The sequence below is a fragment of the Triticum dicoccoides genome, chromosome 6A, assembly GCF_002162155.2.
Source record: "Triticum dicoccoides isolate Atlit2015 ecotype Zavitan chromosome 6A, WEW_v2.0, whole genome shotgun sequence".
NCBI classification, from domain to species: domain Eukaryota; kingdom Viridiplantae; phylum Streptophyta; class Magnoliopsida; order Poales; family Poaceae; genus Triticum; species Triticum dicoccoides.
Window position 1 is genome coordinate 14,693,313 of NC_041390.1, and position 14,952 is coordinate 14,708,264.

Consider the following 14,952-nt stretch of genomic DNA (forward strand, 5'->3'; position numbering starts at 1 on the left):
GTTGTATAATTAGCAGTAGTAGATGTATTAGTTAGATGTTAATTAGTAGTAGTAGATGTGCTAGTTTCTTTCTATTTATAGTAAGTTTATATTTAGTAAGAACGAGTTGAATTAATAGAACTAGTTTAGTTTTAGTTGAACTAGTTAAGTTTTAGTTGAACTAGTATAGTAAGTAAATTAATAACTAGTTAAACTACTTCATTTTTAGAAAGAACTAGTTTCTTTCTATTTATAGTAAGTTTATATTTAGTAAGAACTAGTTGAATTAATAGAACTAGTTTAGTTTTAGTTGAACTAGTTAAGTTTTAGTTGAACTAGTATAGTAAGTAAATTAATAACTAGTTGACCTACTTCATTTTTAGAAAGAACTAGTTTTTTTTTCGTTTTATACTAAGTTTTGCCGGAGTGTCCTATGTTTTGCCGGAGTGTTGATTAATTTCCGTTCCGGCAAATTTCAGGCGCTCGATATGTCCTTTTTTAGCAAAGGTCATGCCAGATTTTTCCGTGAATTCTGACATGACTTGTGCTAAAATATGTACAAGTTTAATCTTTGAATTATGAACGTAGGAAATGTCGTACTCGGACGACGACGGTCTCCCGGGGGAGTGCAGCTGGTGCCACGATGATCGAGGTATGTGCGACAGGTTCGTTGAGCTGGATGGAGATCGGCGCTTCAGCATTAAGCTCGAGGAGACATTCGATGTTGAAACGGTACGCAACAACGACAAGTGTTTTTTTCGTAGTTAAGCATGACTTCAACTATTTCAACGTCTAATTTTCATCTTTTACAATTCGACTAGCTTATCCCATGCCATGCAAGACGCTATGTCTTGGAGAGGATGGATTTTGAAGACCATGAAAATTTTTAAACAAAGAAAATACACCTAAGGACCCATCATGATATCGACTTTGAAGTAAATCTGTACAATTCTCAGAGTGTAACCCATTTTGGTTGCCAAAATTGGGAAGCACTTTGCAAAATGTATGATTTTTATGAGGGTATGATTGTCACCATGGATCTTGGTGATCCTGACATCGAGCAAGGCAATATGGATATTTGGGTCCTTGTTGATACGCTTCCGATTCTACCGCAATGTGAGTTTCTCAAACATAATTATTAACTAATTTATATTGTTTATTTCAAAATAGTTGACAGCTTATTTCCATTGACAGCTTATTTTGAATCTTCAAAGAGTGTGCAGAAGATGGTAGACAAAACCCACTACACTGAGGGCTCCGAATTAACTTATAAAGAGAAAAATCATCTGATTGCTTATTGTACTTTTTTGAGAATTACAATACCTATTATCAAACTCCTTCAAATTATGGTGAATACGTGCCACTAGTGCACGTGTTGAACCCCGCGGTAACTTCAGTGGAGATACCCTGGTAAGATTTTTTACTATTACGACATCCGTGCATCTTTTGCATACTTCTAAAACTAGTACATCATTGCTAACTATGAAGTTATTACTATGTTTTTCAACAGAAAATCCCGATGGATTGTGTGCCTCATCTGATGTATCAGAATGGTCGTCTTGCTGTTATGAACCTACAGCCAGGTCATTCTAAGGAGCTCTTGTGTGCATATCGGATTTCTAAAAGCGGTGAACACATGCTAATCAAAGAATGAAAAAAATGTTTGGACATTGGCAAGGAGGTTCTTGGAAGTAACATTAAGCGAAAGGCAAGAATTGGAGACAGGATAATCTCCATTCTCCATAATGGAGAGTCAGCGGCTATCTTGTTTTTTGCTATTTTACCTTAGAGAATATAGTAGGTCCTAAGAGAATGTAGTAGGTCCTATGAGGTACAATATGTTTATTATGGGATACAATGTGTTAGAGTTGAAGATGTGAGGAGTACTTGTGATTACGACTAGTGACCAATGATATGATGATGATGATGATGATGATAAGTTGTTAATGATATAGATCCATGCACTTGAAACTAATCCAAGGTTCTTTCACCTAGTGATTTAATAACTCATTATGATATAAAAACAATCTCTAAATTGGTACTGTATGAAAAATTGTATACAGGTATATGAATACGACCTAAAATTCAAGAGAAATGGAATAGGGAATTATACTAGTAGCGATTGTTTTCGAAAGCGCTGCTAGTAATTAGCAGTAGCGCTTGACTAGGCAAGCGCTACTACTAAGTAGATATAGCAGTAGCGAGTGCCTGTAGGCGCTACTGCTAAGCATAGGCCAAAAACCAGCGCTACTGCTAGGCTTTTCCCTAGTAGTGATACTTAGACCACCAATGTTGCAGTTGCTATGCAGCACACTCCAATGCTTGCCACCTAAGCCCTCCCCTCGGTGACCCCCCACAACTCCTCTTTCCATGAACAAAGGCCACACCAGCCAAGGTCCGAATCGAGCATGTTGTACCAGATCTACCTTCTCTCACCACTGCAAAGGCCACTAGATGTAGCCCACGTTGCCTGCTACTGCCAAAAACCAGATCGGGGCCGATCCCAATCCACCACAGCACCGCAGGCATGCATCGTAGCCGCGAGGCCCACCAAGCCGCCGCAGACCCATGCACCGCCGACCCGGGAGGCCATCGTCGTCCCACTGCGGCCCTCGCCAATGCGCCATCCCAATCCAACGACGCTACCCAAAACTGTGTCCCCCGCTTGAGGAGGTGAAGTGCCCCGCCGCGCATATGGCGATGGGCAAGGAGGAGGAAGGGGGAGGAGGAAACTGGTGGGGTGCCAGCGGAGGGGCCCTCCGCGTCGCCTACGGGAGCGATGCAGGAGGAAGGTGCTTTTTCAATGACATGTGCCATGGGTACAATCAGCAAAAGGATTCTTTTATCGTTATAGACTTCTGCACTGATCAACCATGTTGGTGGGACACTGGTCTCAGCAATCTTCGTGGGATGTGTGGATATTAGTGGTTCTATTGGGAAGGTAAAGTTTAAACATTGTTATGGGTCCAATAATCAAGCGACCCATATCCTAGCTCAGTAATGTTTTTACTAGATGATGTAGTGATTATTTGATCTTAATAAAACTAGCCAAAAAAACGCAAATGGATGAATAATCACTACAGAAAATGAAATTTATGAATAAAAATTGAATAAGCGTACTAAAAAATTGCTGGGCCCACCTGGCAGCCCATGTCTTATCTTCTTCCTCTGCGCTTCACCCCGCACCCCGCGCAGCTAGCACCTAGCCTAGCAGTCGTCGCCGCCTCGCCGGCCGCCCCCCTAGCAAGTCGACGCATCCCTCCTGTTCCCTGCACGTCGCAACTCCCTCCTTTGTGCGTGTGCGTCCCAGGCCAGAGCGTCAGTTCTGGCGTCTTCTCTTCGTCACCACCATCTGGCAGACGCCACGCCGCAGCCCTGAGAAGGAGCGAGCGCCGACAGCCGTACGTGCAACCTCCGCCTTCGCCGACCGTGACCCCGCGCGTTTGTTGATTTTAGTAGTCATAAAGATGTTTGGTGGTCAAGCGTTCGTGTTTAGAACCGAAACTAGCAGATCAGAAGAACAGCTGGGACAATTTGGAAACAGAAATTAGCCATCGTGTTTGCGTTGATCCACCTCCTACATCCGACGAACCTCCATAATACTCTAACTACCACTACTGAGCTGGTTTAGGAAAGTGAAGAGCGAAACCAGAGTGCGTACCTGGTGCTACCGCCGCTGTCTGGGTCTCTGCGGGTGGCCGGGGGCGGAAGCACCCGACCGCCGTCAGTCTCCGGCTCTGCGTTGGCGGAAGCACTCGACCGCCGTCTGCTCGCTGGCTCGGCAGGCGATGGGGGCGGCGGCTTGCTTCCAACGAGCGGAGGAATGCGGGGAGTGGTAGACTTGTGACACCAGACTGAAGTAGGAGTGTCTTTGGTTTTCCTCTCTGGATGGAAAAAAACCCGTAGGTTAGATAGAGAATGCATCCTATGCGCGTATACATCATGCACAACATCACAAACCTAATCTGGAAGCGAAAACAAGAACGTATTATCATGGAAAAACAATGAAGTATGGCAACATGGCGATCCCGTGTGGAAGTGGACCCACTTTTACAAAAGAATCCCTAGAGGAAAACAGGCAGACGAAGTGGACCAGCCGTAGGTCAAGTCAAGCAACTTGTCGTGTACTCGTGTGGGCTGGGTCGGACAGCAGGAAGCACCGACGGACATGTCCTATGAAAGATCAAACAACATAGTGAGGGCATCTTCAACGACGCCCCTCAAACACATCAGAAATGCGCGGTCCGAACCACGCAAGCCATTCAAATAGAATCTGTATTGATCTGCACGGCAGTCTAAACACACTCTAGAGACAAACATGAGGCTTTGTGACCGTCTGAACAGCTGCCACGCCCGCGTCTGAGCGCCCTGGCTCATTAAAAAACACCACCCACCTCTTGTGCGCTTTCCATCGAACGCCCGCATCACTTGTCGCGCCGCATTCATGCCGACCCAGAGCATACAACAGTCGGCAATGATGATGCCCACAATTTGACTGGACGGGAGGGAACCACAGACGGACGCGACTTCTCACTGCTGGCATTGAAGCTGCGCGCCGGCTAAAAAGGTGTCGCCCGCCTGAACACACCTCCTTTCACATTCAAAGGGCCACAATCTGCATGTCTGCCTTCCTTCGTTAAATTCATGTGTACGCCGAGAAACCTACTCCGGAAATTGAAGAGAGAAACCAGAATACCCATCTGGTATTACCGCCACCCTATGCGCCTATGCGGGGGCAGACGCAGCGGACCGCAGTCTGCTCCCTGGCTCGGCAGGCAAGCAAGCGATGGGGCGGCTAGGGCTGGATTAACGAGCTACTCGACTCGTTAAGCTCGTTAACTTTAGCGAGCTCAAACTTTTGATCTGCTCGGTTCGTTAGGTACTCATTAAGCTCGTGAGTGCTCGTTACACTTGTGAATATTACATAAGCATTCCATCAGGTTATCACCAGCGTTCGTCCACAAAACAACTGCTCGAGATCTGGACAAGATTCTGTACGACTAGTTGTATTAGCAGGTCTAGGATTTCGTTAAGTGCAGAAGATAAAGGAAACAGGGCTAGCTGCTCGCACTGTTCAACGTAGGGCAGCATCTATCGCGCCTGTCTACATCCGGATTGACATGTCAGAGGCTGCTATCAAGAAAAGAGATGCACCCGTCGGCCTGCTTGGTGATAAATCTCACATGCACCCATGTGACTACAGTCTTTTGCTCACTGGGACGGTAATTTTTGGCAGCGCGTGGCGATGTGACTACACGTCTTTTGCTCGTTGAATCTTTCTTCTTTCTTCTGCAGACCGAGCAGGTTTGTACCTTGCAACCGTGTGCATGCAAAAGTTCATGCATGTGCCCAATACACTGTATTTGGTAACGTGCCAGGTACAGTATAAAGGTTAGGCCTATCCGGATGGATGAGACGTGCATGTGCCCATTACATGTATGGTAATGTGCCGGGTACATATACATATTACTTATTTTTTAATAGGATATAGAATACTTTCGAGTGCGGCTTTTCGGTGCCCAGATCATCTGCACCCGATCAGAAAAAAATCAAAATAAATACTAGAAAAATTCAAAAAATTCTTTTTTGTGTGTGGTAAATAATTTGATGCGTGAGGTTCTCTTCAATTTGTAGATCATTTGGACATCTGAGCTGCTCTCAGCAAAAAAGACAAATCGGGTCAGAACAGTGCGTGAACAGTAAACATTTTTATAGACCCTGAATTTTGTCTTTTTAGCTGAGGACTGCCCAGATGTCCAAATGATTTGAAAATTTGAGTGAACCTCATGCATGAAATTATCTACTACACAAAAGAATTGATTTTTTTTATTTTTTTCTAGTATTTGTTTTGATTTTTTTCGTCAGGGCAGTTGCACCTAAGCCAGGGCTCAGAAGTGGATTGTCGAATACTTTCAGCTAAGCTATGCATCTAATAGAAAGGCCCCATTACTAGACATGGAGTTTCTTAGCCCAAGCTCATATTAGCTCGGCTGAACAGTAAAAAAAATAAAATAATAATTTTTTTAGTGATAAACATTGATAAAAGTTTTCAACGCTTACAAAATTTCATTATGAAATAATTTGTAGAAGCCATGGCTAAAAAAACAAAACCGGTGCTTCAAAATTTTCATTTCCAATAGCATTTTGGAGTGATAATTTTCTTTTCTTATTTTTGCTACGGCTTCTACAAATGTCATTTCACAATGAAATTTGCAAGACGTTGAAACTTTTTTGAATGTTTGTCACTAAAAAATATATTTTTCAATACATGTATCTGGTACAATCATCACAGAGTAATTGGACTTGGTATATTCGGAGCGACTGGTTCGAGAGAAAAAAAGCATTACATATTTACCGAAAATGAAGGCATACGTCAACCATGGAACCCGGTGAATGAACACGGACAACTACCATTGTGCTCGCCCATATGCCGCGCACACAATCTCGTCTCCTTCCTTGAGACCGGGATGAGCACCCAACTTGTAATGGTGCCATGAGATTGATGTCTTGTAGCACGAGTGAGTATTATCGCAGTGGTCAGAGCTGTTATTCATCATGCGTACGAAAGCCGCGTAGGACTTGACACCCTAACTGCTTCTCCTTCAGCCCCATGCTTAAAATTGCACCCCGCAGACCTCTCACGTCCATTGATACAACTTTATCTGCATTTGGTTTGTCTCTCTGCCCAGGCCGCTTTTCCAGCATCCTGGCTACCCTAGCTTTAGTTGAACTCTCTGACTCCGTCACCTACACCGATACACCCGGGATCCACGATGCTTCTCCTACTGCGCCGGTCCATACCACTACTCTATCCACTGTGAAGGTACCATTCACCCATACAGTAGTGGCAAAGAAGAATCATCAACATGCGGCAATATAGCATCAATATAATACATATCTCCGGCACAAGAAACTTTCCCACATACATGTAGGTTGATTAGTAGATAACACGGAATCAGACCTTTATAAAGGTCCACAAAAACACCGCATTATAAAAAAACACACACACTCACACAAAACACACCATAAACTTCCTCACGCATCAAACCAAATAAAAAACATATGAAATCCTAACAACACAAAATGGTGCAGTAAGGCACACATAACCCTCCTAGTAAATTCTCTATAATGCTTTCCTCCCTAGTTTTAAAGAGATCAAATTCAATTGAGCTCTCAAAGTGAAATTGGGTCATCTGATTTTAACCGGGTCAACTATTTCTCAAAAGCTCTCTTATTTAATACTTTTATACTATACATTATGCTTTCCTAATTTTAAGGCCTCACAATTAATTGGGATCTTCAATTTAGAATTTGGTTTCTCGATTTTGATCGGGTCAATAATTTCTCAAGAACCTCTCCCATTCAATACTTTTAAGTATCTTTCCTAATTTTAATGCTCTTTCATTCAAATGAGATATTTAATTTTGGATTTGGTTTATGATTTTGACCTGATCAACGATTTTTGAAATCAATGGGCAGCAACTGGTCTATAAAACATGTCAATTCCGCGCACCCTCCCACCACCTAGAAAAAAGTAGCGCCACCATGTGATACTGTAGCACCAACATAGTAATGCAAACATTGATGCAAAAATTTCCCCACATAAATATAGGTTGGTTAGTGGATAATACAGAATCAGATCATGAAAGGCCACCAAATCACCACATTATAAATAAAAATTAAACACACTCCATCATCTCCCCCCACCCGCCAAAGTTTGTATCCATCGGTACCAAAATACAAGGGGTATTAGTTTTTTGCAAAGTCAGTTTTTTTAACTTTGACCATGTTTAGAGCAAAAAATATCAGCATCCACGGGTATGTCCATCTCGAACCTTATCTCGAGTCGGATCCAACGTAGATCCTTCCAAGTCCATATTATCCAGCTAGCACCTAATGCTCCATGAGTAGTGATACCGAGCCACCAACCATGTCATATGCTACTCTAGTTGGTTGCGTGTCCATACAGCCCTTTCGACTAGGGACATTTTAGGACGGTCATCATACAATGCTTAGTCCCACAAACAAGTCGCTGTTGGGGAACGTAGTAATTTGAAAAAAAAAATCTACGCACATGCAAGATCATGGTGATACATAGCAACAAGAAGGGAGACTGTCGTCCACGTACCCTCGTAGACCGTTAAGCGGAAGCGTTATAACAACGCGGTTGATGTAGTCGTACGTCTTCACGATCGACCGATCCTCAGTACCGAACGTACGGCACCTCCGCGTTCAGCACACGTTCAACTCGGTGACGTCCCGCGAACTCACGATCCAGTAGAGCTCGAAGGAGAGTTTCGTCAGCACGACGGCGTGGTGACGATGTTGATGAAGCTACCGACGCAGGGCTTCGCCTAAGCACCGCTACGATATGACCGAGGTGGATTATGGTGAAGGGGGGCACCGCACATGGCTAAAAGATCAATGATCAATTGTTGTATCTATGGGGTACCCCCTGCCCCCGTATATAGAGGAGCAAGGGGGGAGGCGGCCGGCCAAGAAGGAGGGCAGGCCAAGGGGGGAGTCCTACTCCCACCGGGAGTAGGACTCGTCCTTTCCTAGTAGGAGTAGGAGAAGGGGGAAGGAGGAGGTGGAAAGAAGGAAGGAGAGGGGGGCCGCCGCCCCCTTCCCTTGTCCAATTTGGACTGGGGCAAGGGGGGCCGCGCGCCACCTCCTGGCTGCCCTCTCTCTTCTCCACTAAGGCCCAATAGGCCCATTACATCCCCCGGGGGGTTCCGGTAACCCCCCGGTACTCCGGTAAATTCCCAATTTCACCCGGAACTCTTCCGATGTCCAAATGTAGGCTTCCAATATATCAATCTTTATATCTCGACAATTTCGAGACTCCTCGTCATGTCCGTGATCATATCCGGGACTCTGAACTACCATCGGTACATCAAAACATATAAACTCATAATACCGATCGTCACAGAACTTTAAGCGTGCGGACCCTACGGGTTCGAGAACTATGTAGACATGACCGATACACATCTTCGGTCAATAACCAATAGCGGAACCTGGATGCTCATATTGGTTCCTACATATTCTACGAAGATCTTTATCGGTCAAACCGCATATCAACATACATTGTTCCCTTTGTCATCGATATATTACTTGCTCGAGATTCGATCGTCGGTATCTCAATACCTAGCTCAATCTCGTTACCGCAAAGTCTCTTTACTCGTTACGTAATACATCATCCCGCAACTAACTCATTAGTTGCAATGCTTGCAAGGCTTAAGTGATGTGCATTACCGAGAGGGCCCAGAGATACCTCTTCGACAATCGGAGTGACAAATCCTAATCTCGATCTATGCCAACTCAACAAGTACCATAGGAGACACCTTTATAATCACCTAGTTACGTTGTGACGTTTGGTAGCACACAAAGTGTTCCTCCGGTAATCGGGAGTTGCATAATCTCATAGTTATAGGAACATGTATAAGTCATGAAGAAAGCAATAGCGGTAAACTAAATGATCAAGTGCTAAGCTAACGGAATGGGTCAAGTCAATCACATCATTCTCCTAATGATGTGATCCCGTTAATCAAATGACAACTCATGTCTAGGGCTAGGAAACTCAACCATCTTTGATCAACGAGCTAGTCAAGTAGAGGCATACTAGTGACACAATGTTTGTCTATGTATTGACACATGTATTATGTTTTCGGTTAATACAGTTCCAGCATGAATAATAAACATTTATCATGATATGAGTAAATAAATAATAACTGGAAGCAAGTTATTATCCGGAAACATAATACTTGTGTGAATACATAGACAAACCAAATGTCACTAGTATGCCTCTACTTGACTAGCTCGTTAATCGAAGATGGTTATGTTTCCTAACCATAGACATGTGTTGTCATTTGATTAATGGGATCACATCATTAGGAGAATGATGTGATTGACATGACCCATTCCATTAGCTCAGCACCCGATCGTTTAGTATGTTGTTGTTGCTTTCTTCATGACTTATACATGTTCCTATGACTATGAGATTATGCAACTCCCGTTTACCGGAGGAACACTTTGTGTGCTACCAAACGTCACAACGTAACTGGGTGATTATAAAGGAGCTCTACAGGTGTCTCCAAAGGTACATGTTGGGTTGGCGTATTTCGAGATTAGGATTTGTCACTCCGATCGTCGGAGAGGTATCTCTGGGCCCTCTCGGTAATGCACATCACATAAGCCTTGCAAGCAGTGCAACTAATGAGTTAGTTGTGAGATGATGTATTACGAAACGAGTAAAGAGACTTGCCGGTAACGAGATTGAACTAGGTATTGAGATACCGACGATCGAATCTCGGGCAAGTAACATACCGATGACAAAGGGAACAACGTATGTTGTTATGCGGTCTGACCGATAAAGATCTTCATAGAATATGTAGGAGCCAATATGAGCATCCAGGTTCCGCTATTGGTTATTGACCGGAGACGTGTCTCGGTCATGTCTACATTGTTCTCGAACCCGTACGGTCCGCACGCTTAAGGTTTCGATGATAGTTATATTATGAGTTTATGCATTTTGATGTACCGAAGTTTGTTCGGAGTCCCGGATGTGATCACGGACATGACGAGGAGTCTCGAAATGGTCGAGACATATAGATTGATATATTGGAAGCCTATATTTGGACATCGGAAGTGTTCCGGATGAAATCGGGATTTTACTGGAGTACCGGGAGGTATATGGGCCTTAGTGGGCTTTAGTGGAAGAGAGGAGAGGTGGCCAGGGCTGGGCCATGCGCCCCTCCCCCCCTAGTCCGAATAGGACAAGGAGAGGGGGGCGGCGCCCCCCTTCCTTCTCTCTCTCCTCTTTCCCCCTCCCGAATCCTATTCCAACTAGGAAAGGGGGGGAATCCTTCTCCCGGTGGGAGTAGGACTCCTCCTGGCGCGCCCTCCTCCTGGCCGGCCGCACCCCCCCTTGATCCTTTATATACGGAGGCAGGGGGCACCCCTAGACACACAAGTTGATCCACGTGATCATATTCTTAGCCGTGTGCGGTGCCCCCTTCCACCATAATCCTCGATAATATTGTAGCGGTGCTTAGGCGAAGCCCTGCGACGGTAGTACACCAAGATCGTCACCACGCCGTTGTGCTGACGGAACTCTTCCCCGAAACTTTGCTGGATCGGAGTCCGGGGATCGTCATCGAGCTGAACGTGTGCTAGAACTCGGAGGTGCCGTAGTTTCGGTGCTTGATCGGTCGGGCCGTGAAGACGTACGACTACATCAACCGCGTTGTGCTAATGCTTCCGCTGTCTGTCTACAAGGGTACGTAGATCACACTCTCCCCTCTCGTTGCTTTGCATCACCTTGATCTTGCGTGTTCGTAGGAATTTTTTTGAAATTACTATGTTCCCCAACACATATTTCCTGGTTTTTCCTAGTTATGCATGTCGAATTAGGCAAGTAAGAGGCCATCACTATTAGAATACACTAAACTAGTCTGACGATCGGAACATGAGAAGTTCCAAGATATGTCAATCACCACATTAAATCTAGGCTTGCCTCACCGTACTTCCTCCATCTTCATGCTAGACATGAACATTAGGGCCTTAACAAAGGCAACATGCATGTTGAATCTACTTGTGTTGCTAGGCTAGGTCTTACCACGTGAATGCAAGGGCAGTGAGATTAATGGGAACTTTTTTACCATTTATGCCAATACTCCAATCAAGAGTGGATATTGAAGTTCAATCTATTTTAGGCGATAAGGTACCCAAAAGTTGTAAGCTACTGAGCACTCTCCTTGGGGAAGTTGGAGTAAAAGAATGGAGCCTGAACACACATATCAATTGAGCACTCTCCTTGGGCTCCTCAAGGGAGGAAGATGGTTTTGATCCTTCCAGAGTTACCAACTGTTGTAGGCATCCTATAATAGGTGGCTTCTAAAGATCGATATGATCTCTCATGTTGTAGACCTTTCTTGGACATTTTACTACCAGTTTTCATTCTTGATTTGTTGGCCATCGTTCGAAGACAATACATTGAAGCTTTATTGATGAAGTTACTCATGTGTTTAGACATGGCCTGAGCATGGCGATATAGATGAAAGAAAAGTGACGCACATGGTTCACACCATATCTGCATCTATTCCAATCAACAGTGGACCTTGAAGAGGTACTTGATATAAGTGACACCACCATCAAAATAAGGTGCGAATTTGTGTGTTCACCACTCAATGCTCGCCGTGAAAAAGTTGGAGTGTAGAGATATGAGGTTCAACACCCATGACAATGGATAAGAAATGACAAGCAAGGCTTCTTCCATAGTTCACCCAATAATCTCATTGTTTTTGCAGAGAACAAGAGAGCTTTATTACTCCGAAGTAGGGTTACAATTATCAGCATTAGGATACACTTAGGTGATAAGAGTAGCAAAGATTTTGCGCTCTTATTGTGACCCGAGCAAAGTTTTCTAACCTATCTATGACCCTATTTTCTGTTCGATCGATCTTGTTTGGTAACAACTCTATATCTACTGGAACCATTCCCCTTAGATCTTTTATGATGAAGACGATCTCCACACAGTCCATCTCCGAGTCTTTACTTCCTCTTAGCGACATTACAAAGTCGGACTTTAGTATTAGCCATCTATCAGTAGGCATCATCGTGAGTTTGAGATCTTACACAACAGCATCGACGTGAGTTTCTAAAGCTTATGCACACTAATTGAGGTACATAGCTCTAAGCCGAAACTAGCATCCATCAGTCAGAATCCCTAATGACCATGCCATTTCATGCACAACCATCGATGTACAAACTATTAGTGGTCTAGTGGTCATTGCAACTTGATCAGGTTCCTGATAGGCCACCGCACAACCACGGGACAGAACGACACCCATATATGGTTTTTCTGACCCTCACCAATGACATGATTTTCCTTGATGACATCTCTATTGTCCTATTGCTAGATGATGAATCGTGAGTCATCGTAACTCCATAAATATTTCGTCGTAACTCCAATTTGTGAGTTCGGCTTCTCATGAATCAACTTGTTGCACAACTGCCAACACCTCTAGATTAGTAGCATCACTCTATATCTCTGATCCACCGAGATTGCCCCCAACACACCAGAAAATCAAGTTGGTCCACTATATACAATATCATCCACAATTGGTGGTTCCCAAGCCTCCACCATGGCATTCCAAAGCATATACAAGCTGCAATTGGTAGCTCCCAAGCCTCCACTATAGAAGGCATCTTTGTCGTCCATACAAAACCGAGGAAATCACCCTATGTGTTGGATATGGTAAATTTTTTATTGTTCAGCATTGTGGGAAGGCCACAAAGTTGCATGTTGGCCTATGTAAGGAAGTGGTTGTCGACAATATTAAATGTTGAAACACTTGTATAACCGAAGGTACATGGGCATTTTCTTGATCCGTGCAACACTAATAAACGTTGATATTGAAGAAGTATATATTGTAGGTGAGAAATACTGGAAAAGGTGAGTCATGGTACCACCCAATTATGGTAGTAAAACTCATGTAATCACCATAAAAATGAATTGTCAAACAAAGCTCGAATAATCCAAGTAAGACATTTATTGCAACGATTCATAAGGCCCCCTTCCACCTCCATCTACTCATGCACCCTAGCCTTGCATATCCTCTGAGACAGAAATAGTCTCATTTGGCTTGGAGAACAGAGCACTCACATGAAACATCAAACATGCCCTATTCGAGAACTCAAGTAGTTCATATAAACTACTCATAAACATATTGTGCATAGATTGTCCTCTATTCCTCCATGTCCACCACGACACATATCATCTCACTTAGCTTGCACAAAGATAGCATTGGAAGAGTAGAAGAGATGATCTATTTGCGCAATATCAAGTATATAGAACAACTAAATAAATGGCACATCAATTGAAATGCACCCTACATAAGATATTTGCAACATCAACTACTAGATTTTTTCGTGAAGAATCAAAGCTTGCATATCTTTCCATAGATAGTAGGAGAGAAAATAAATAGAGATGCAGGGGGGCACCACGTGTGTAGGAGTAGAACAAGGGGTTCTCAATCCTCAAGCATGCAACCAACTGAGCACGCCTAGCCCAACCTCAAGCAATGCACAGAGGAGATACATAACACTGAGCATGAAAGGCCGCGTCACAACCAAAGCCAAAGCTCTCAGAGCAAGACCAAGACAAGGGGACTAGATCAACACGCCCTCCACCAAAAAGTGTCAAGGAAATGTCAAGTGTACATCAGGAACAAGTCAGACTCGAGGAAGGCGTCGTCTAAGAGTCGCCAGCGACTGAGTAATTGCACCCCAAAGGCTCATGCACACCACAACAGAGTTCATTGGAAGAGGGCGAAGCATGTAGCAAGGAAGGCGACACCACATGACAAGCCTTAGTGGAAGCAAGTGGCACCACAACATTGTCAGGAAGCACCATTGTTGAGCGCCATGGTGGCCGGCCCACCGAGGACGCAAGGTTCCACGTGTATGACAAGGATTGGGTACCATATGATGCCTCTAGGAAGGGGAAATGACCTCCAAGGGTGGCATCGTCGTGTAGCATTCTTTAGTGATGTACTGTTGCATGTACCTTGCCCGGTCTAGCTATCGTCGACGCCACCACGACACCAGATAACGCCACCATCCTGCGCTCGTCCATCATCACACGCCCGCCGGCGAGACCACGTTGCTCCATGCCGCTGAGACTCGCCGTTGTCAACATGTCAGATTCCATGCCGCTCCTCCTCTTGTCCCCTCTAGCCAACACTTGCTCCAAAACGATGCCCCCAGGAGGGAGGACGACATCGAAATGTCGCCATCGTCCGATCCGGTAGACTCAGATCTAGGGTTTCCCCCGGAACCTTCCGATCAGGTTGTCGTGACCTGCAACGACGATGCCTCGAGAAGGGAACGACGTCCGACACGCCGCCATCATCCGCCATGACCGCAGTCAGGCGCGATTTTCATCGGAAGCCACGTCGTCCCGATCTCACG

At 44.5% G+C, this 14,952-nt stretch overlaps 1 protein-coding gene across 1 annotated transcript in view; it reads right to left on the reverse strand.

The window, feature by feature from the left end:
- The window catches only part of LOC119319394 (wall-associated receptor kinase 5-like), an 11,243-nt gene extending 7,188 nt beyond the window's left edge, over positions 1 to 4,055 (reverse strand). Inside the window, exons 1-2 of the mRNA XM_037593878.1 lie at positions 3,940 to 4,055; positions 3,641 to 3,863 (exon numbers count right to left, since the gene is read on the reverse strand). The gene's annotated coding sequence lies outside the window, so the exon portion shown is untranslated. The remainder of the gene's footprint in view (positions 1 to 3,640; positions 3,864 to 3,939) is intronic.
- Between the last annotated feature and the right edge of the window lie 10,897 nt (positions 4,056 to 14,952).